Below are 23,279 nucleotides of genomic sequence, written 5' to 3' on the forward strand. Positions count from 1 at the left end.
AAATAAGGTAAGCATTTCAATTTATTTATCACCTTCTAGACTAAAGAAGTATTTAACTCAAGCAGTGCAGTGGGGGAACAAGATTTTACAGCTTCTGCACTTACCCCATTAAGGACACAATGATAGGTTTGTATGGTAGCCCACCCATCTCCACTACAGTTATTTATTTTCATAGGTCACTCCTGTTTTCTCACTAGTTCTCTGTGAAACACTTCTGGGTAAGGCAGAACATGTGACTCTCTCCCATTCCTGCCCTGAAGCAGCATTTGGTGCCTGTGTAGGCCATCTCTACATCTGAGCTCTGCATTGAAGTTTGCAGAGTGGGGTCTTAGCCTAAGATCAACCTGGAACTCCGAAAGGGAGGATGAACTTTGTATATACAGTATACAGTATATACATAAACATAAAATGATGTCATATACTCTTATAAATCTCTTTACTATATTGATTATATCTATATTCTTACAGTTCAGTGTGGAGGATCCTTCTTTAACTCTCAAGGCAGCTTTACATCTCCGGGATACCCAGGGAACTACAGTCCAAACATGAATTGTAACTTCACCATCACAGCTCCTGTTGGATATAAGGTAAAACAAGATGACTTCAAAATTCTCCCTAATGGACTTCCACATTCTCTAAAATTGTCACACAAACAAAATTTAATGTTGGACAGACACATTACTATCTGAAACAGCAAGTTAGGTTGGGACTTTATATGAGACCATGACCATCCAGTACACAGGTCTCCATCCCTAATATATGAGAAAAATGGGGGAAAATGGGGGAAAAGGGGAATTTGGGACTTTATATGAAACACAACACTAGGGCAAGCTGAGTCATCAGACGTAGAAAAAGTTTTGAATTTATTGATACCACATGAGAAACAGAGTGCAATAGATGATACTCACATATAATCAGTAAATATGGTACAGAATAGGTCAAACATGACAATAAGACATAATATAGTAACAAGGTAGCATGTTAAACACTGTAAACAGCAGGTAAGTTGCAGTATCATCGACATTACACCCAACATGTGTATATATATTCAATATCGTATTATAATAAAACTGGTGACTAAAACAATAAAAATGCCCATGATAGATGCGTATTTGCTGTGACATGTCAAAAAGTAGAAAATGCTCAGTTGTAAATGCTCGACGCGTTTCGTGGAAGTTTGTCCACTCATCAGGAGCAGCTATCTGGAAATATCTAGAATATAATGTAGGTTGTGTTGTGTTTCATATAAAGTCCCAAATTCCCCTTTTCCCCCATTTTCCCCCATTTTTCTCACATTACTATCTGAATATATAACCCCCTTTGAATTTACCAGCGTTCACCAGGGCCTAGCTGGATGAATGGAAATGGAATGTATTGTTCAGGGCATTACAGTACATGGCTGTTGGCAAATCTAAAGTAGATTGCTCTAAGACTATCTACCACCAAGACTTTCTGGATCATTTCCCAATGATGACAGGAAGTGTTGATTGTAATTTGTGAAGCTGACTGAAAACTGGTGGTGTGACATTTGTAAGTTGTTTATAAAGCTTTACTTGACTTTGTAGCACTGGGCTAATTTCTGCCACCCATTTAGAGAGTAAAAGGAGCACAGGGGAGATTAAGGGAGGGAGTTGATCAGTTTCCTGAGTCTATTGTAGGCAGGTGAATGAATAAATGTATTAGCAGATTTAAATACACTAACAAGTTGAATCCAAATTTTAGCATATATTTTATAATCAGTTACAGCTATTTTTTTCCTTTTGGGATAAATGTTTTACATGAATAAATAAAGCTGATCATTTTAAGCACCGCTGCCAGTGTGGAATGATTTGGCTTATTCATGTAAACTGATACATTCTGCTGGATAGCTTGTGCTTTTGGAAAACAACAGACTTGTTGGCTGGATCCCTAAATTAACTTAGAAGAAAGCCTAAAAAAGAAAAAAAAAGTAACCATCACATGTAAGAATTGTAATATAATAAATGTTTTCTCTTGGGTTTAATATGGCTTTAAGGTTAAATATTATTTCAGGTAGACTGTAACATCAATGAATTGTAAAAAAAAAAAATACTCACTTTTATGTAATAAAAATGATTTGTTTGTTGCATGAACACAAGGCTGTCATGTTAGTCATAATTGTATTTCTTTTTCAGATTGCCCTGACCATAAATGACTTCCATGTAGAGTCTGCCACTTTCTGTATGTACGACTATCTAAAACTCTTCATGGATGGTACACAAAAGGGTCCATTCTGTGGGGATCGCACCATCCCTGTGTATTACTCCAAAGGCAATTCTATGGTTCTCGTATTCCACAGTGACAAGTCTAACCAGGCAAAGGGCTTCCAAGTCTCTTACACCATCTGTGAGTATCTCAGTTCTATCTGCTTATATCTAATATCAGCAATGGACATTATAAGATAATAGAGGCCAATTTTTTTTTCTAAAAAGCAGCCAGCTTAATGAAAAAAAAAAAAAGAAATGTAAAACTGCTGTGTTGTAAATACAGATTTAATAGCAGGATCTCAGATTAAACACAAAGCTGAATCATCTTTAATTACATCTATGAAGTACAGAACTGGTTCTAGACTTTGCTATTAGACAACCCAGCAAGCACTGCACACACTGAAAATCAGAAACAGCATACAGTATATTGAATGTTTATATGTAAAACAATTGCCTACAATAAAAAAAAAACAATACAAAAGAAACTAAAATACAATTGACCAAAATCCTCTATAGTTCCACTTTAAGCAGACATGATATTCACTTGACCTCTAGTGAAAAAAAATCTGTTAGTGCAATAGAGCGTATCAAAATAAAGACTAATGCCGCGTACGCATGATCGGAATTTTCGTCAGAAAAACCTTGGAAGGTTTTTCCGATGGAATTCCGCTCAAGCTTGGCTTGCATACACACAGTCACACAAAAGCCAGCAAAAGTCACATGGAGTCACATCGGACTTTTGCTGGCGGAATTTCCGATCGTGTATACGCGGCACAATGATCAAGCAATCAACAATGTTCAAACAATCATTGTTTGATGTATGGGCAGATTCTTTTTGAGTATACCCCATTGATTCTGGATATACAAATCCGTGTAAATGTATGTCTGTTATATTTTGTGTTACAGATCAATGAGAAAGTATGAACGAATAAAGTCTATGTATTATTTATATATGGTTTTAATATTTGCTGACGTTGACCTCTCTTTGATTACAGTTCAATAGATGAGCAACAGGTGGCACAAAGAGAAAATCTACCGGTTCTGGAAGGAAGCCGACATCACTACAAGACACAATGTGAATTTCACACATTTATGCATATATATATATATATATATATATATATATAATGATTATATGTACGGATCATGCTAGTGTTTGCAATTACATTTAAAAATACAAAATAAAATTTGATAATTGCTTTCCCATTTGTTTGGTATTTTGATTGGCTTGGTTAGGAATAGGAAAGCTAATTTTGGCGTCCTCTGGTTTCTATGTGGTTTACATTTATTCTATAGTGATAATTCTTATTTCTTTATCTTTCCCTTTCCCTACTTATTATTTTGATTGGCCATTTCTGTTGTACTATATATGTGTCAGGTCACCTTGAGGCTAGGTGACAGATGCACACCGTTGGGATCAGGAGTGCACCGCAAGGCAGTGGACCCTACGGCTGACTGCTGCAGATGGGAGTCCGGGTTGTAAGGAAGGCAGGGCCGCTGGAACACCAACATGAATCCCACCGGGGTTAGAGCGTAGGATTCCCTGGGACGCGGAGTCTAAGAGCCAACAGGTGTTCACCAGAGCCTCTAGTGGTGAGGATGGACTGGGCTGCAACTGGCTCCAGGTCGTGACTCCCAGGGTCCCCCAGCTCACACCCACAGTAGGCAACAGGAGGATAGTAAAGGAATAAGCCAAGGTCAGGGCCACAAGCAGACAAGGACAACAGAGTTCACGCCAAGGTTCAGGGTAACAGGAAAACAGGGATAGTCGGGGACACGCCAAAGGTCAGGGTCACGAGCAGACAGGAATAGTTGAGAACACGCCAAGGTCGGTAACAGAAACAAACGTAGAGAAAATGGCAGGCAGGAACAGGAAGCCAAAACATACAAAGGTTGATCCGCAGGGCTGGCCTGCAGTGCAGAGGTTAATATAGAATTATCTGATAGGAGCTGGGGTGGAGCCATGCTAGAGGAGAGTTAATAAAATCAGTCAGGTGAGAGTCAGCTGGTCTTTAGAGATGAACACATGGAGATAGGTAAGCTGACAGACAAAACTCTATTGCATAACCATGACAGTACCCCCCCTCTTACGAGGCCTCCCCCTTCCCCACCTGGGACCAGGTTTAGAGGGGAACTTCAAATGAAACTTCCTCAACAGACGAGGTGCAAAGACCTCAGAAGCCTTGATCCATGACTTCTCCTCAGGACCAAACCCCTTCCGATGCACGAGGTACTGGAGAATGCCTCTACAGAGTCGGGAATCCAAAATTTGGCTAACCCCATACTCCTGATTATCCTCAGAGACCGGCACTGCGGTAGAGAGAGGACGAGAGAACTTATTGAGGACTAAAGGCTTCAGAAGGGCAACATGGAAGGAGTTAGAGATTTTGAGGATTTTGGGAATCTGGAGCTTGAAACAAACCAAATTCACTTTAAAAGTTATGGTGTACGGATCAATGAATCTTGGGGCAAATTTGAGAGAAGGAACCCGGAGTTTGATGTTCCTGGTGGAGAGCCAGACTTTGTCTCCTGGCTGAAGAGAAGGCGGCTTACGCCTGCGATGGTCAGCAAAACTCTTGAATTTGTTGGCAGCTTTCTGGAGGGAATCATAAACGCCAGCCCACATGGAATTGAATGATTCCTGAACAGTAGCCAAGGCTGGAATGTCGGAAGAACAGGTCATAGGAAGAGGGAGATGAGGATGTCTTCCATAAACAGTGATAAAGGGTGTCTTCTGAGAACTGACGTTGACATGATTATTGTGGGAGAACTCTGCCCACGGGAGTAGTGATGCCCAATCATCGTGATGAGCCGAGACCAAGGTACGGAGAAAGACCTCCAACTCCTGATTAACCCTCTCAGTCTGGCCATTGGATTGGGGATGGTAAGAAGAGGTAAAATCCAAGGTAATGTTGAGGGATTTGCAAAAGGCTCTCCAAAAACGGGACGTAAACTGAACACCCCTGTCCGAAACGACATGGGAAGGAACACCATGAAGGCGGAAAATCTCTCGTACAAAAATGGGAACCAAGGCAGAGGTAGAAGGGAGACCAGGAAGAGGAACAAAATGAGCCATCTTGGAGAACCGATCGATTACCACCCAAATGGCTGTATTATTCTCCGACAGTGGAAGATCGGCAATAAAATCTATGGCGTTGTGAGACCAGGGCTCCTTAGGAATGGGCAAGGGCATGAGAAGACCAGCAGGGGCTTGTGTGGAAGATTTAGACTGAGCACAGACATGCCAAGCCTTAACGTAATCTTTAACATCCGAGAGGAGGTTAGGCCACAAGTTAGGCCACGACTGATGAGCAGGAAGGATCGGAGGAACCCAGCATGACCTGCCACCTTGGAATCATGTCCCCAATGAAGGATCTTAGCTCTTAGCTCCGTGGGAACAAAGGTCTTGCCAGGAGGAATTTTTGATGGTAGAATGGGCAACAATGCATGAGGTCGGAATGATCGGCTCAGGATCAGGGGTTGACTCCTCGTCCAAAGTGTCAAATGACCTAGAGAGTGCATCAGCCCCACCGTTGCAGGAACCAGGTTTGTACATAATCCTGAATTTAAAACAAGAAAAGAAGAGACTCCACCTGGCCTGTCTGGCGTTCAGATGTTTAGCATTCTGTAGGTATTGTAGATTCTTGTGATCAGTAAAGATCGTAATTGAGTGAGGCCACTCTTCCAACGCCAATTTAATTACGAGAAGTTCCCGATCACCAATGGCATAATTTCTCACTGCCTGAGAAAATTTTTTGGAGAAGAACGCACATGGTTGACGTCTCTTCTCAAAGAACTGAAGAAGCACAGCTCCCACCCCCATCGAAGAAGCGTCTACTTAAAAAGAAATGGGTCCCCAGGATTTGGTCCCCTCAAAAGAGGTCCAGAAACAAAGGCCTATTTCAGATCATGAAATGCAGAGACCTCGGGAGGCCAGTCTTTGGCATTCGCACCCTTCTTGGTTAAAGCGATAATAGGCGCGGCAATGGAAGAGTAATTCCTTATGAACTGCCTATAATAATTTGTGAAGCCAAGAAAGCGCTGTGTGGCCTTGAGGCTAGCAGGAAGGGGCCAGTTGGTAATGGCCGAGACCTTTCCGGGATCCATGCGAAGACCCAAACTAGAAACAAAACATCCCAGAAACAGGACCTCAGGACATTCAAAGTAACATTTCTCCAACTTGGCATAGAGATTATTCTCTCTAAGGCGCTGAAGTGCGGTGCGGACATGGTTTCTGTGAGCAAGCCGATTTTCGGAAAAGATGAGAATGTCATCCAGATAGATGACAACAAACTGATACAGTAGATCCCTGAAGATTTCATTGACAAAGTTCTGGAACACAGCTGGAGCATTACACAAACCAAAAACCAGGTATTCGTAATGCCCGTCCCTAGTGTTAAACGCAGTCTTCCATTCGTCACCTTCCCGTATTCTAATGAGATTGTATGCACCTCTGAGATCCAACTTGGTGAAAATGGAAGCCTCCTTCAACCTGTTGAATAGCTCAGATATTAGAGGTAAGGGGTATCGGTTTTTGATAGTCACTGCGTTTAACCCTGCGTTTAACCCTCGATAGTCGATGCGGGGTCTGAGGGTACCAATCTTTTTAGCAACGAAAAAGAACCCTGCTCCTGCAGGCGACGATTTCCAGATGAAACCTCTCTCCAGATTCTCGGCGACATACTCAGACCTGGTCTGGGTCTCTGGAATGGACAGAGGGTATGACCCCAGGGCAGAGTTGCTCCAGGGACAAGGTCAATGGCACAGTCAAAAAATCTGTGGGGAGGAAGCACCTCAGCAGACTTCTTGCAGAACACATCCCGGTAATCGCTGTATGCCACGGGAAGATCAGAAGATACGGATGTGGTAGCAATGAGAAGTCTCTCCTTGGGGACCACCTTGAGAAGACAGGACAAGAAACACGAAGGACCCCAAGCCAGGATCTGCCCAGAGACCCAGTCCACATGTGGAGAGTGGAGCTGTAGCCGAGGAAGGCCCAATACAATGGGGGTAGAGGCCTTGGGTAGAATGAGGAAGGAAATCCACTCCTGGTGGAGTATCCCTACTGACATCTGGAAACGGATAGGGCCCCCTGGGAGCACAGTGCCATCAATTGCCGAGACTACCAGTGGTGTAGCGAGGGGAGAAATGGTAAGCTTCATAGAAGAAGCAGTTCTCCAGGCCATAAAATTGCCGGCAGCCCCGAAGTCCAGATATGCTAGAACAGATTGGGGAGAAGGGCCTACATGGAGGAACACCGGAAGAAGAAGACGAGAAGGTGATGTTTCTGGGTCCAATACTCCACCTTCTAAATGACCCGAGCGTTTCCCGGACGAAGCGAGCAGGAGTCACAAAAATGACCCTTGCCCCCACAATAAAGACACAAGCCCAGAGTTCTGCGTCTAGCACGTTCTTCAGGGGTTAGTCTGGTCTGGCCCAGCTGCATAGGTTCCTCAGCAGACAGAGGATGTTCCACAGGGTGATGGGGGAAGAGTTCTGGCTGACTATGACCTAGGGGGTGCTGGCGTCTTTTTTCTAGGGACCTCTCCTGGAAACAAATGTCAATCTGATTGCACAAGGAAATTACATCGTCCAGACCGGCGGGGATAGCTCTTCCTGCTAATTCGTCCTTCACTCGGTCAGAGAGGCCATGTAAAAAGGTTGCGACCAGGGCCTCATTGTTCCAGCTCAATTCAGCTGTGAGGATACGGAACTGAAGCGCATATTGTCCCACTGAACAAGATTCTTGGTGAAGGCGTAAAAGGGCACTAGCCGCTGAAGAAACCCAAACTGGCTCCTCGAAGATATTCCGAAAAAGCTCCAAGAAGTCGGACAGGCTGGAAACCACCGGGTCATTCTTTTCCCACAGGGGGGCAGCCCAAGCTAAAGCTTCACCAGAGAGGAGGGAAATGACATAGGCTACCTTAGCCCGATCAGACAGAAAGTTTTGAGGCTGGAGCTCAAAATGAATGGTGCATTGGCTGAGGAAGCCCCTGCAGGCCTTGAAGTCCCCAGAGAAATGGGATGGAGCTGGCAGTAAATATGAATGTGTGGCTGCGACTGGTGCGATAGGTGCAGCTGCTGATTGTATTTGAGGCTGCAGGTTTGGGTTTCCCAAGGAGGCCTGGAGCTGCTCGAAGTGGGAAGCCAGATCCTTAAGGAATCGCATCACCTGAGTCTGATTAGATTCCTGGGTCTCGAGTCTGCGAACTATGCCCTGCAATGGATCAGCTGCAGGAAGCAGCACATCAGCCGGGTCCATGGCTGACCAAACTGTCAGGTCACCTTGAGGCTAGGCGACAAATGCACACCGTTGGGATCAGGAGTGCACCGTAAGGCAGTGGACCCTATGGCTGACTGCTTCAGATGGGAGTCTGGGTGGTAAGGAAGGCAGGGTCGCTGGAACACCAACACGGATCCCACCGGGGTTAGAGCATAGGATTCCCTGGAGCGCGGAGTCTAAGAACCAGCAGGTGTTCACCAGAGCCTCTAGTGGTGAGGATGGACTGGGCTGCAACTGGCTCCAGGTCGCGACCCCCAGGGTCCCCCAGCTCACACCCACAGTAGGCAACAGGAGGATAGGAATAGTAAAGGAATAAGCCAAGGTCAGGGCCACAAGCAGAAAAAGACAACAGAATTCATGCCAAGGTTCAGGGTAACAGGCAAACAGGGATAGTCGGGGACACGCCAAAGGTCAGGGTCACGAGCAGACAGGAATAGTTGAGAACACGCCAAGGTCGGTAACAGAAACAAACGTAAAGCACGCGGCAGGCAGGAACAGGAAGCCAAAACACACAAAGGTTGATCAGCAGGGCTGGCCTGCAGTGCAGAGGTTAATATAGAGTTCTCTGATAGGAGCTGGGGTGGAGCCATGCTAGAGGAGAGTTAATAAAAGCAGTCATGTGAGAGTCATCTGGTCTTTAGAGATGAACACATGGAGACAGGTAAGATGACAGCCAAAACTCTATTGCATAACCATGACAATGTGACAGTCTTATCTGATGTTTTCCTTTCCTTTTTAAAAATAAAATATATTAAAGCATTAATCCATCTCTATTATTATTTTCGAGTGACGTAGTTCCTGATTCCTCAACGTGACTTAAAGTGAGCATTGCAGTAAAATGAATCCCATTGATTAGTTTCAGCCCCTTCCCCTGTGAAATGCACTGCCCAGGGGCGTACCTACAGGGGTTGCAGGGGTAGCCATTGCGACCCAGTTCCATGGGAATCCCAGGGGGTCCACGCGGCCTCCCTGTATGCCTGGATAGGAGAGCAGCTGGGGGGTGGCATAAAGAGGAGCCAATCCTCCATGTAGCAAATGGATTCCCACTTCTCCTCCTCTCCCACATACATTCAGCAGCTGCAGAAGGGAAATAGAGGACATTGGTTCCTCCACATGCTGCTCCCGCCACCTCCCTATTGCTGTCCAGCTGCCCTGGGCTCCTGTGTGCTCTCTCCCGGCCCCCATTACCCCCTGTCAGGGTCTGTCAGGGTGGAGTCTTGACTTAATGAATTTAGTCAGTGATTGATACCGATCACTCACTTGTTTTTTTTTTTTTTTGTATTTATTCATAGCCGAGTCATAGTAAACTGTGTTTACTATACGAGCTATTCCTGTTCATTCTGTGCAGCTGAGGTTGCAGAGAAAGGGGTTGATAAATTTGTCCTCAGTCCATTTCTTTGTCTCAAAAAATAGATATTTCACCAAAGCTCCCCAATGGGGGTCCTAAAAAATATGTAAAAAATAAAAAAATAAAATTGTAAAAAAACAAAAATTAATAAAGTAAAATGGTAAAAAAATAAAACAAAGATAAAAAAAAACTACTGGGTCCAATGGCAGAACTACCAGGGTCACAAAGGTTATACTTGCGACTGAGCTCTTGCATTCTGCCACCGTGGGGAGACCCCAAGACAGCAAGAAGGTGGCTCGCTGCGGGACCATAATAAAGGGTCCTACGATTGGAGAAGAGGGCCCCAGGATCAATGGGGAGGCCCCCAGTCGGTGGCCAGGGGGGGCCCTTCATGGTTTCTTGCACTGTTGCCTTGAAAGTTCTAGTTAAGCTTCTGGCACTGCCTAATAGTAGTTCAAAAATGGATCTGTAAAGAAAAAAAGGCAAATTATGTACTTACTTTACCTAGACAAAGGTGATGTCATATTCCACCTAGCAAGATCCTGGGGAATGCAGAACAGCCAAAATCTTGCAAGAAGATGTTCCTGCACTGGAATGGAGTGTCTTCTTGCAAGATCTAGTGATCTTATCACCCCCCAGCAGTCTCACAAGAAGGATAGGGATGTCACACCATGCAAAGTGGAATGCACGGATGAGGAAAGCATGTAATCTAACTTTTTTATTTACAGAATGGCACAGTTATTATTTGGTTTAGTGGAAGTAATAAATAACATGTGAAGAACAGCGGCAAGGTATTTGCTTAACAGTCTCAAGCAAGTTGGTAACATCATCTCATTGACAAAGGCGTCACAGGTACAAAAACTCTCAGCCATGTTATTGGCACAGCGGAATAGTCCCAGTGCATATAGTGTCACCTTGATGAGGTTGTTAAACAGGGGCATAAAAATTGGACCTTAGGCAGTGGTGGTGGTGCCACAACACTGCAACACCTCACAGATACTCTTGTTGAGCGCAGGAATGAGCCCTGCTGCAAAATATTACAGCAAAAATTGTAATTACATGCCCAAGTTAAACAGGGGCAGAAAATTTGGGCCTTAGTCACTGGTGGTGGTGCCCAGAACCAAAAAGGTTCTTAGACACCATCAACATGAACATTGAAGGATAGTCACGCAGCATAACAGGATAGTCACTCAGCATCAGCATAGGCAGTCTTGAAGTTACATCAGCATTAGGTGCTTGGTAGCTGGTGATCCAAGACTGATAGATTTTTATGAAGGTGAGCCAATCACCTGAGTCGGTGGACAGGTGCACTCTGTGATTGGTCACAAAGCCTCCAGCAGCACTGAATGTGCTATCCAAAAGAATGCTGGATGCAGGACAGGCCAGTAGCTCAATTGCATACTGTGCAAGCTATGGCCAGTAGTAATCCATCCTCAAGACTCAGTAACCCAGTGGATTTTCGGTTGGAAAGGTCTCCAAGTCTGATCTTGACCCTAGGTATTCCTGCACCATGTACAACAGACGCTGGCGATGGTTGCTGGAACCGATCAGACCTTGGGGCTGTGGACTAAAAAATTGTCTGAACGCATCAGTTAGACGGCCACCTTTTCCACCACTCCTTCTGTGACTGACTGAATATTCAGCGACACGTTGTCCAGGAGTACCAGGAAATTGTAACCTCCCCAGCTCTGGAAACGCATTGCACAAACCTTTCTGCAAGGCCTCCCGAAGATGTTTCATCCTCTGCTCCCTCTGCGACGGCTGGATAAGTTACACCACCTTACCCTTGTACCGTGGATCAAGAAGGGTTGCCAGCCAGTACTGATCCCTCTCCTTGATACCATGAATCCGAGGGTCCTTTTGCAGGCTTTGCAGGACAAGGGAGGCCATGCAGCGTAGGTTTACTGAGGCATTCGGTCCGGAGTCCTTTGGGTCACTAAGGACGACCTGATCCGCAGCCACCTCCTGCCAGCCACGTACAAGTCCATGGGTTTCTGGGGACTGGAAACGCTCCCTTGAAGACTGCTGCTGATGCTGAGTGCCAGGCTCCACCTCCATGCTGACACAATCCTCCTCCTCTTCCTGTGTGATAGGTGGGCCTGCAGAAATACTGTGTAGATAAAGGGGGCCTTGAGAGGTAAGGAAGTCCTCCTCTTCCTCCCTCTGTTCTGCCTCAAGTGCCCTGTCCATTATTCCACACAGCGTGTGCTCCAACAGGTAGAGAAGAGGGACAGTATCACTAATGCATGCACTGTCACTGCTCACCATCCTTGTGGCCTCCTGAAATGGTGACAGGACAGTGCATGCATCCTTGATCATGAGCCTCTTCAGTGGCGAAAAAAAGCCAAGCTCCCCTGACCCTGTCCTGGTACCATACTCGCACAGGTAGTCATTGATGGCCCTCTGCTGCGTGTGCAGCCACTGCAGCATTGCCAATCTTGAGTTCCAGCTGGTGGGCATGTCACAGATGAGGCGGTTCTTGGGCAGGTTGCATTCCTTTTGGAGGTCAGCCAGCCGAGCACTGGCATTATATGACGGGCGGAAATGCCCACAGACTTTCCTGGCCTGCCTCAGGGGATCGTGTAAACCTGGGTACCTGCACAAGAACCGCTGCACCACCAAATTAAGGACATGAGCCAAACAGGGAACATGGGTGAAGTGTCCCTGTCGGAGGGCGGAGAGGAGGTTGGTGCCATTGTCGCAAACCACCATTCCTGGCTGAAGCTGGCATGGCATCAACCACCTCTGAGCCTGCCCCTGCAGAGCTGACAGAATCTCTGCCCCAGTGTGGCTCCTGTCCCCTAAGCAGACCAACTCAAGCACCAACAATACCAATAATACTGCACCCTGTAGCAGGTTTACCCAGTGCACCGTGAAAGAAAGGTAACGTCCCTGTCCATGCCTGCTGGACCATGAGTCAGCGGTAATATGCATCTTACCGCTGACCACCCTGTCCAACGAGGCCAAGACATTGCCTTCCACATGTCGGTAGAGAGCTGGAATGGCCTTTCGAGAAAAAAATTGGTGTTTGGGAACCTGCCACTGACATACTGCACAATCCACAAATTCTCTAAAGGGGGCAGAGTCTACCAGCTGAAAAGGCAGCAATTGGAGTGCTAGCAATTTAGCCAAACTAGCATTCAACCGCTGAGCATGTGGATGGCTGGGACCGAATTTCTTTCACCGGTTTAGCAACTGGGGTAGGAAAATTTGCCTGCTACAATCGGATGTTGATGTACCGCTAGCAGATTACCCGGAAGAGATTGGGACTCCTAATTCTGCACCTTCATTCCTCTCAGTGTAGGTCTCTGAGAGGACTGAAGTTATAGCGGGGTTGGAGATCCCAGCTGATGAGTAGCAAGGAGAGGTCCGCCTTGTTCTTTGGTGTGGGTCTTTTAAGCACTGTTGCCAATGGACTGCATGGGAGCTCGACATATGTCTGGTCAAGCATGTGGTGCCCAAGCGGCTGCTGTTTTGGCCACGCTTGATATGCTTCAGACATATGTTGCAAACAGCAATGGTGCGATCTGCTGCACACGTCTCAAAAAAGGCCCACACCAAAGTATATATATATATATATATTTTATTTTCTATTCTGTTCTATTGTTTTTCTGTTCTAGTCTTTTCTATTAGAATTTAATTTAATTTAATTTAATTCTATTTCTGTATAACCATTTTCCGAAATTCAAATTTCGTATAGAATCAATTCGCTTTCAAATAGAAAAGATTAGAATAAAATAGAAAATAATAGAAATGAATAGCATAGAAAAACAATAGACCAAAATAGAAAAAAATATAATATATATATTGCTCGGGGAGCACATTGCAGGGGCTTCTATCGTTAAGGCTTCTTTCTCTAAGTGATTCTTTCTACAAGTGATATGCACTTCAATCTCTGCTTCAAGTTCTACCTCACCTGATCATTCCTTCTCTGTCTCTTACAGGTATGTGTCAGCTCACCCACATCTTCCACCGTTAACTGAAATTGGGATCTGCCTGCTGTCTGTATGTGTGTGTCTCTGGTATGTGTCAGCTCACCCACATCTTCCACCGTTAACTGAAATTGGGATCTGCCTGCTGTCTGTATGTGTGTGTCTCTGGTATGTGTCAGCTCACCCACATCTTCCACCGTTAACTGAAATTGGGATCTGCCTGCTGTCTGTATGTGTGTGTCTCTGGTATGTGTCAGCTCACCCACATCTTCCACCGTTAACTGAAATTGGGATCTGCCTGCTGTCTGTATGTGTGTGTCTCTGGTATGTGGCCTTCTCTATCTGTTGCCCTGTGCGCACAACCATGACATTATTTGTTGCTCTGGACTGTCTTACCTAAGTTTTATGTGTTGATCTTATCTTGGCCTCTTGCTATTCTGACTTTTGAAGCAAAAGGTCCACTTTGATTGTTAGGCATTCTTATAGTCACTCATGATTAATTAACGAACTTCAACCCCACCCTTATAACAGTATATATTTGAGCATCCTTAAGGGGTGAGCACATTGCTCGGGGAGCACATTGCAGGGGCTTCTATCCTTAAGGCTTCTTTCTCTAAGTGATTCTTTCTACAAGTGATATGCACTTCAATCTCTGCTTCAAGTTCTTCCTCACCTGATCATTCCTTCTCTGTCTCTTACAGGTATGTGTCAGCTCACCCACATCTTCCACCGTTAACTGAAATTGGGATCTGCCTGCTGTCTGTATGTGTGTGTCTCTGGTATGTGTCAGCTCACCCACATCTTCCACTGTTAACTGAAATTGGGATCTGCCTGCTGTCTGTATGTGTGTGTCTCTGGTATGTGTCAGCTCACCCACATCTTCCACCGTTAACTGAAATTGGGATCTGCCTGCTGTCTGTATGTGTGTGTCTCTGGTATGTGTCAGCTCACCCACATCTTCCACCGTTAACTGAAATTGGGATCTGCCTGCTGTCTGTATGTGTGTGTCTCTGGTATGTGTCAGCTTACCCACATCTTCCACTGTTAACTGAAATTGGGATCTGCTTGCTGTCTGTATGTGTGTGTCTCTGGTATGTGTCAGCTCACCCACATCTTCCACCGTTAACTGAAATTGGGATCTGCCTGCTGTCTGTATGTGTGTGTCTCTGGTATGTGTCAGCTCACCCACATCTTCCACCGTTAACTGAAATTGGGATCTGCCTGCTGTCTGTATGTGTGTTTCTCTGGTATGTGTCAGCTCACCCACATCTTCCACCGTTAACTGAAATTGGGATCTGCCTGCTGTCTGTATGTGTGTGTCTCTGGTATGTGTCAGCTCACCCACATCTTCCACCGTTAACTGAAATTGGGATCTGCCTGCTGTCTGTATGTGTGTGTCTCTGGTATGTGTCAGCTCACCCACATCTTCCACCGTTAACTGAAATTGGGATCTGCCTGCTGTCTGTATGTGTGTGTCTCTGGTATGTGGCCTTCTCTATCTGTTGCCCTGTGCGCACAACCATGACATTATTTGTTGCTCTGGACTGTCTTACCTAAGTTTTATGTGTTGATCTTATCTTGGCCTCTTGCTATTCTGACTTTTGAAGCAAAAGGTCCACTTTGATTGTTAGGCATTCTTATAGTCACTCATGATTAATTAACGAACTTCAACCCCACCCTTATAACAGTATATATTTGAGCATCCTTAAGGGGTGAGCACATTGCTCGGGGAGCACATTGCAGGGGCTTCTATCCTTAAGGCTTCTTTCTCTAAGTGATTCTTTCTACAAGTGATATGCACTTCAATCTCTGCTTCAAGTTCTTCCTCACCTGATCATTCCTTCTCTGTCTCTTACAGGTATGTGTCAGCTCACCCACATCTTCCACCGTTAACTGAAATTGGGATCTGCCTGCTGTCTGTATGTGTGTGTCTCTGGTATGTGTCAGCTCACCCACATCTTCCACTGTTAACTGAAATTGGGATCTGCCTGCTGTCTGTATGTGTGTGTCTCTGGTATGTGTCAGCTCACCCACATCTTCCACCGTTAACTGAAATTGGGATCTGCCTGCTGTCTGTATGTGTGTGTCTCTGGTATGTGTCAGCTCACCCACATCTTCCACCGTTAACTGAAATTGGGATCTGCCTGCTGTCTGTATGTGTGTGTCTCTGGTATGTGTCAGCTTACCCACATCTTCCACTGTTAACTGAAATTGGGATCTGCTTGCTGTCTGTATGTGTGTGTCTCTGGTATGTGTCAGCTCACCCACATCTTCCACCGTTAACTGAAATTGGGATCTGCTTGCTGTCTGTATGTGTGTGTCTCTGGTATGTGTCAGCTCACCCACATCTTCCACCGTTAACTGAAATTGGGATCTGCCTGCTGTCTGTATGTGTGTGTCTCTGGTATGTGTCAGCTCACCCACATCTTCCACCGTTAACTGAAATTGGGATCTGCCTGCTGTCTGTATGTGTGTTTCTCTGGTATGTGTCAGCTCACCCACATCTTCCACCGTTAACTGAAATTGGGATCTGCCTGCTGTCTGTATGTGTGTGTCTCTGGTATGTGTCAGCTCACCCACATCTTCCACCGTTAACTGAAATTGGGATCTGCCTGCTGTCTGTATGTGTGTGTCTCTGGTATGTGTCAGCTCACCCACATCTTCCACCGTTAACTGAAATTGGGATCTGCCTGCTGTCTGTATGTGTGTGTCTCTGGTATGTGGCCTTCTCTATCTGTTGCCCTGTGCGCACAACCATGACATTATTTGTTGCTCTGGACTGTCTTACCTAAGTTTTATGTGTTGATCTTATCTTGGCCTCTTGCTATTCTGACTTTTGAAGCAAAAGGTCCACTTTGATTGTTAGGCATTCTTATAGTCACTCATGATTAATTAACGAACTTCAACCCCACCCTTATAACAGTATATATTTGAGCATCCTTAAGGGGTGAGCACATTGCTCGGGGAGCACATTGCAGGGGCTTCTATCCTTAAGGCTTCTTTCTCTAAGTGATTCTTTCTACAAGTGATATGCACTTCAATCTCTGCTTCAAGTTCTTCCTCACCTGATCATTCCTTCTCTGTCTCTTACAGGTATGTGTCAGCTCACCCACATCTTCCACCGTTAACTGAAATTGGGATCTGCCTGCTGTCTGTATGTGTGTGTCTCTGGTATGTGTCAGCTCACCCACATCTTCCACTGTTAACTGAAATTGGGATCTGCCTGCTGTCTGTATGTGTGTGTCTCTGGTATGTGTCAGCTCACCCACATCTTCCACCGTTAACTGAAATTGGGATCTGCCTGCTGTCTGTATGTGTGTGTCTCTGGTATGTGTCAGCTCACCCACATCTTCCACCGTTAACTGAAATTGGGATCTGCCTGCTGTCTGTATGTGTGTGTCTCTGGTATGTGTCAGCTTACCCACATCTTCCACTGTTAACTGAAATTGGGATCTGCTTGCTGTCTGTATGTGTGTGTCTCTGGTATGTGTCAGCTCACCCACATCTTCCACCGTTAACTGAAATTGGGATCTGCCTGCTGTCTGTATGTGTGTGTCTCTGGTATGTGTCAGCTCACCCACATCTTCCACCGTTAACTGAAATTGGGATCTGCCTGCTGTCTGTATGTGTGTTTCTCTGGTATGTGTCAGCTCACCCACATCTTCCACCGTTAACTGAAATTGGGATCTGCCTGCTGTCTGTATGTGTGTGTCTCTGGTATGTGTCAGCTCACCCACATCTTCCACCGTTAACTGAAATTGGGATCTGCCTGCTGTCTGTATGTGTGTGTCTCTGGTATGTGGCCTTCTCTATCTGTTGCCCTGTGCGCACAACCATGACATTATTTGTTGCTCTGGACTGTCTTACCTAAGTTTTATGTGTTGATCTTATCTTGGCCTCTTGCTATTCTGACTTTTGAAGCAAAAAGTCCACTTTGATTGTTAGGCATTCTTATAGTCACTCATGATTAATTAACGAACTTCAACCCCACCCTTATAACAGTATATATTTGAGCATCCTTAAGGGGTGAGCACATTGCTCGGGGAGCACATTGCAGGGGCTTCTATCCTTAAGGCTTCTTTCTCTAAGTGATTCTTTCTACAAGTGATATGCACTTCAATCTCTGCTTCAAGTTCTGCCTCACCTGATCATTCCTTCTCTGTCTCTTACAGGTATGTGTCAGCTCACCCACATCTTCCACCGTTAACTGAAATTGGGATCTGCCTGCTGTCTGTATGTGTGTGTCTCTGGTATGTGGCCTTCTCTATCTGTTGCCCTGTGTGCACAACCATGACATTATTTGTTGCTCTGGACTGTCTTACCTAAGTTTTATGTGTTGATCTTATCTTGGCCTCTTGCTATTCTGACTTCTGAAGCAAAAGGTCCACTTTGATTGTTAGGCATTCTTATAGTCACTCATGATTAATTAACGAACTTCAACCCCACCCTTATAACAGTATATATTTGAGCATCCTTAAGGGGTGAGCACATTGCTCGGGGAGCACATTGCAGGGGCTTCTATCCTTAAGGCTTCTTTCTCTAAGTGATTCTTTCTACAAGTGATATGCACTTCAATCTCTGCTTCAAGTTCTGCCTCACCTGATCATTCCTTCTCTGTCTCTTACAGGTATGTGTCAGCTCACCCACATCTTCCACCGTTAACTGAAATTGGGATCTGCCTGCTGTCTGTATGTGTGTGTCTCTGGTATGTGGCCTTCTCTATCTGTTGCCCTGTGCGCACAACCATGACATTATTTGTTGCTCTGGACTGTCTTAACTAAGTTTTATGTGTTGATCTTATCTTGGCCTCTTGCTATTCTGACTTTTGAAGCAAAAGGTCCACTTTGATTGTTAGGCATTCTTATAGTCACTCATGATTAATTAACGAACTTCAACCCCACCCTTATAACAGTATATATTTGAGCATCCTTAAGGGGTGAGCACATTGCTCGGGGAGCACATTGCAGGGGCTTCTATCCTTAAGGCTTCTTTCTCTAAGTGATTCTTTCTACAAGTGATATGCACTTCAATCTCTGCTTCAAGTTCTGCCTCACCTGATCATTCCTTCTCTGTCTCTTACAGGTATGTGTCAGCTCACCCACATCTTCCACCGTTAACTGAAATTGGGATCTGCCTGCTGTCTGTATGTGTGTGTCTCTGGTATGTGTCAGCTCACCCACATCTTCCACTGTTAACTGAAATTGGGATCTGCCTGCTGTCTGTATGTGTGTGTCTCTGGTATGTGTCAGCTCACCCACATCTTCCACCGTTAACTGAAATTGGGATCTGCCTGCTGTCTGTATGTGTGTGTCTCTGGTATGTGTCAGCTCACCCACATCTTCCACCGTTAACTGAAATTGGGATCTGCCTGCTGTCTGTATGTGTGTGTCTCTGGTATGTGTCAGCTTACCCACATCTTCCACTGTTAACTGAAATTGGGATCTGCTTGCTGTCTGTATGTGTGTGTCTCTGGTATGTGTCAGCTCAACCACATCTTCCACCGTTAACTGAAATTGGGATCTGCCTGCTGTCTGTATGTGTGTGTCTCTGGTATGTGTCAGCTCACCCACATCTTCCACCGTTAACTGAAATTGGGATCTGCCTGCTGTCTGTATGTGTGTTTCTCTGGTATGTGTCAGCTCACCCACATCTTCCACCGTTAACTGAAATTGGGATCTGCCTGCTGTCTGTATGTGTGTGTCTCTGGTATGTGTCAGCTCACCCACATCTTCCACCGTTAACTGAAATTGGGATCTGCCTGCTGTCTGTATGTGTGTGTCTCTGGTATGTGGCCTTCTCTATCTGTTGCCCTGTGCGCACAACCATGACATTATTTGTTGCTCTGGACTGTCTTACCTAAGTTTTATGTGTTGATCTTATCTTGGCCTCTTGCTATTCTGACTTTTGAAGCAAAAAGTCCACTTTGATTGTTAGGCATTCTTATAGTCACTCATGATTAATTAACGAACTTCAACCCCACCCTTATAACAGTATATATTTGAGCATCCTTAAGGGGTGAGCACATTGCTCGGGGAGCACATTGCAGGGGCTTCTATCCTTAAGGCTTCTTTCTCTAAGTGATTCTTTCTACAAGTGATATGCACTTCAATCTCTGCTTCAAGTTCTGCCTCACCTGATCATTCCTTCTCTGTCTCTTACAGGTATGTGTCAGCTCACCCACATCTTCCACCGTTAACTGAAATTGGGATCTGCCTGCTGTCTGTATGTGTGTGTCTCTGGTATGTGGCTTTCTTTATCTGTTGCCCTGTGCGCACAACCATGACATTATTTGTTGCTCTGGACTGTCTTACCTAAGTTTTATGTGTTGATCTTATCTTGGCCTCTTGCTATTCTGACTTCTGAAGCAAAAGGTCCACTTTGATTGTTAGGCATTCTTATAGTCACTCATGATTAATTAACGAACTTCAACCCCACCCTTATAACAGTATATATTTGAGCATCCTTAAGGGGTGAGCACATTGCTCGGGGAGCACATTGCAGGGGCTTCTATCCTTAAGGCTTCTTTCTCTAAGTGATTCTTTCTACAAGTGATATGCACTTCAATCTCTGCTTCAAGTTCTGCCTCACCTGATCATTCCTTCTCTGTCTCTTACAGGTATGTGTCAGCTCACCCACATCTTCCACCGTTAACTGAAATTGGGATCTGCCTGCTGTCTGTATGTGTGTGTCTCTGGTATGTGGCCTTCTCTATCTGTTGCCCTGTGCGCACAACCATGACATTATTTGTTGCTCTGGACTGTCTTAACTAAGTTTTATGTGTTGATCTTATCTTGGCCTCTTGCTATTCTGACTTTTGAAGCAAAAGGTCCACTTTGATTGTTAGGCATTCTTATAGTCACTCATGATTAATTAACGAACTTCAACCCCACCCTTATAACAGTATATATTTGAGCATCCTTAAGGGGTGAGCACATTGCTCGGGGAGCACATTGCAGGGGCTTCTATCCTTAAGGCTTCTTTCTCTAAGTGATTCTTTCTACAAGTGATATGCACTTCAATCTCTGCTTCAAGTTCTGCCTCACCTGATCATTCCTTCTCTGTCTCTTACAGGTATGTGTCAGCTCACCCACATCTTCCACCGTTAACTGAAATTGGGATCTGCCTGCTGTCTGTATGTGTGTGTCTCTGGTATGTGGCCTTCTCTATCTGTTGCCCTGTGCGCACAACCATGACATTATTTGTTGCTCTGGACTGTCTTACCTAAGTTTTATGTGTTGATCTTATCTTGGCCTCTTGCTATTCTGACTTTTGAAGCAAAAGGTCCACTTTGATTGTTAGGCATTCTTATAGTCACTCATGATTAATTAACGAACTTCAACCCCACCCTTATAACAGTATATATTTGAGCATCCTTAAGGGGTGAGCACATTGCTCGGGGAGCACATTGCAGGGGCTTCTATCCTTAAGGCTTCTTTCTCTAAGTGATTCTTTCTACAAGCGATATGCACTTCAATCTCTGCTTCAAGTTCTGCCTCACCTGATCATTCCTTCTCTGTCTCTTACAGGTATGTGTCAGCTCACCCACATCTTCCACCGTTAACTGAAATTGGGATCTGCCTGCTGTCTGTATGTGTGTGTCTCTGGTATGTGGCCTTCTCTATCTGTTGCCCTGTGCGCACAACCATGACGTTATTTGTTGCTCTGGACTGTCTTACCTAAGTTTTATGTGTTGATCTTATCTTGGCCTCTTGCTATTCTGAATTTTGAAGCAAAAGGTCCACTTTGATTGTTAGGCATTCTTATAGTCACTCATGATTAATTAACGAACTTCAACCCCACCCTTATAACAGTATATATTTGAGCATCCTTAAGGGGTGAGCACATTGCTCGGGGAGCACATTGCAGGGGCTTCTATCCTTAAGGCTTCTTTCTCTAAGTGATTCTTTCTACAAGTGATATGCACTTCAATCTCTGCTTCAAGTTCGTCCTCACCTGATCATTCCTTCTCTGTCTCTTACAGGTATGTGTCAGCTCACCCACATCTTCCACCGTTAACTGAAATTGGGATCTGCCTGCTGTCTGTATGTGTGTGTCTCTGGTATGTGGCCTTCTCTATCTGTTGCCCTGTGCGCACAACCATGACATTATTTGTTGCTCTGGACTGTCTTACCTAAGTTTTATGTGTTGATCTTATCTTGGCCTCTTGCTATTCTGACTTTTGAAGCAAAAGGTCCACTTTGATTGTTAGGCATTCTTATAGTCACTCATGATTAATTAACGAACTTCAACCCCAACCTTATAACAGTATATATTTGAGCATCCTTAAGGGGTGAGCACATTGCTCGGGGAGCACATTGCAGGGGCTTCTATCCTTAAGGCTTCTTTCTCTAAGTGATTCTTTCTACAAGTGATATGCACTTCAATCTCTGCTTCAAGTTCTGCCTCACCTGATCATTCCTTCTCTGTCTCTTACAGGTATGTGTCAGCTCACCCACATCTTCCACCGTTAACTGAAATTGGGATCTGCCTGCTGTCTGTATGTGTGTGTCTCTGGTATGTGGCCTTCTCTATCTGTTGCCCTGTGCGCACAACCATGACATTATTTGTTGCTCTGGACTGTCTTACCTAAGTTTTATGTGTTGATCTTATCTTGGCCTCTTGCTATTCTGACTTTTGAAGCAAAAGGTCCACTTTGATTGTTAGGCATTCTTATAGTCACTCATGATTAATTAACGAACTTCAACCCCACCCTTATAACAGTATATATTTGAGCATCCTTAAGGGGTGAGCACATTGCTCGGGGAGCACATTGCAGGGGCTTCTATCCTTAAGGCTTATTCCTCTAAGTAATTCTTTCTACAAGTGATATGCACTTCAATCTCTGCACTTCAGCGATTGCACGAAGCAAACAAATACAGCAATCTGCACTGGAAAGCAGCTAACAGACTGCAGGTGACCCTGTCTCTCTAATAGGCTCTCCTTCCGCTCTGTAACATGCGCTCTCTACCACTGCTTACAACACTTCTCTCCTCTCTCCTCAAACTCTCTTACCTTCACCCCCCCTCTCCACCCGCCTGCTTTTACATATCACCCTGCCTTCTGTCTTCTCCCTACTACTGCTCCTACCAACTCTCGCTCATTCTACATCCATACACTGATAAAACCTCCAGTACTCTGAGACATGCCCCTTCACATAAATCACAGTCCCACATTACCTCCCTCACCCTCCTGCTTCTCCTAATCTCTGGTGACATATCCCCAAACCCTGGGCCACCATCATCTGTCTTTGCCCATTGCTCCCATCCCCCTACACCCTCTGGCAGGAGCCGTAACCCACAGAACTTGGTCTCTATTGCTCTTTCCAAAACCAGCCCCCCTTTTCCTGTGCCCTGTGGAATGCACGTTCTGTCTGCAACAAACTCACCGCCCTTCACGACCTCTTTATCACAAATTCCTTTAACCTACTTGCCATTACTGAAACCTGGCTTCATGAATCGGATACTATTTCTCCTGCTTCCCTCTCCCTTGGG

At 45.1% G+C, this 23,279-nt stretch overlaps 1 protein-coding gene and 1 pseudogene across 1 annotated transcript in view; one reads left to right on the top strand and one right to left on the bottom strand.

Annotated features, from left to right (window-relative positions):
* The window catches only part of LOC141117812 (embryonic protein UVS.2-like), a 116,510-nt gene that overhangs the window by 62,510 nt on the left and 30,721 nt on the right, over positions 1–23,279 (bottom strand). The window lies entirely within an intron of this gene.
* The window catches only part of LOC141117811 (embryonic protein UVS.2-like), a 107,290-nt pseudogene that overhangs the window by 7,065 nt on the left and 76,946 nt on the right, over positions 1–23,279 (top strand).

This window comes from Aquarana catesbeiana, linkage group LG13, assembly GCF_042186555.1.
Source record: "Aquarana catesbeiana isolate 2022-GZ linkage group LG13, ASM4218655v1, whole genome shotgun sequence".
In the NCBI taxonomy this organism is placed as follows: Eukaryota; Metazoa; Chordata; class Amphibia; order Anura; family Ranidae; genus Aquarana; species Aquarana catesbeiana.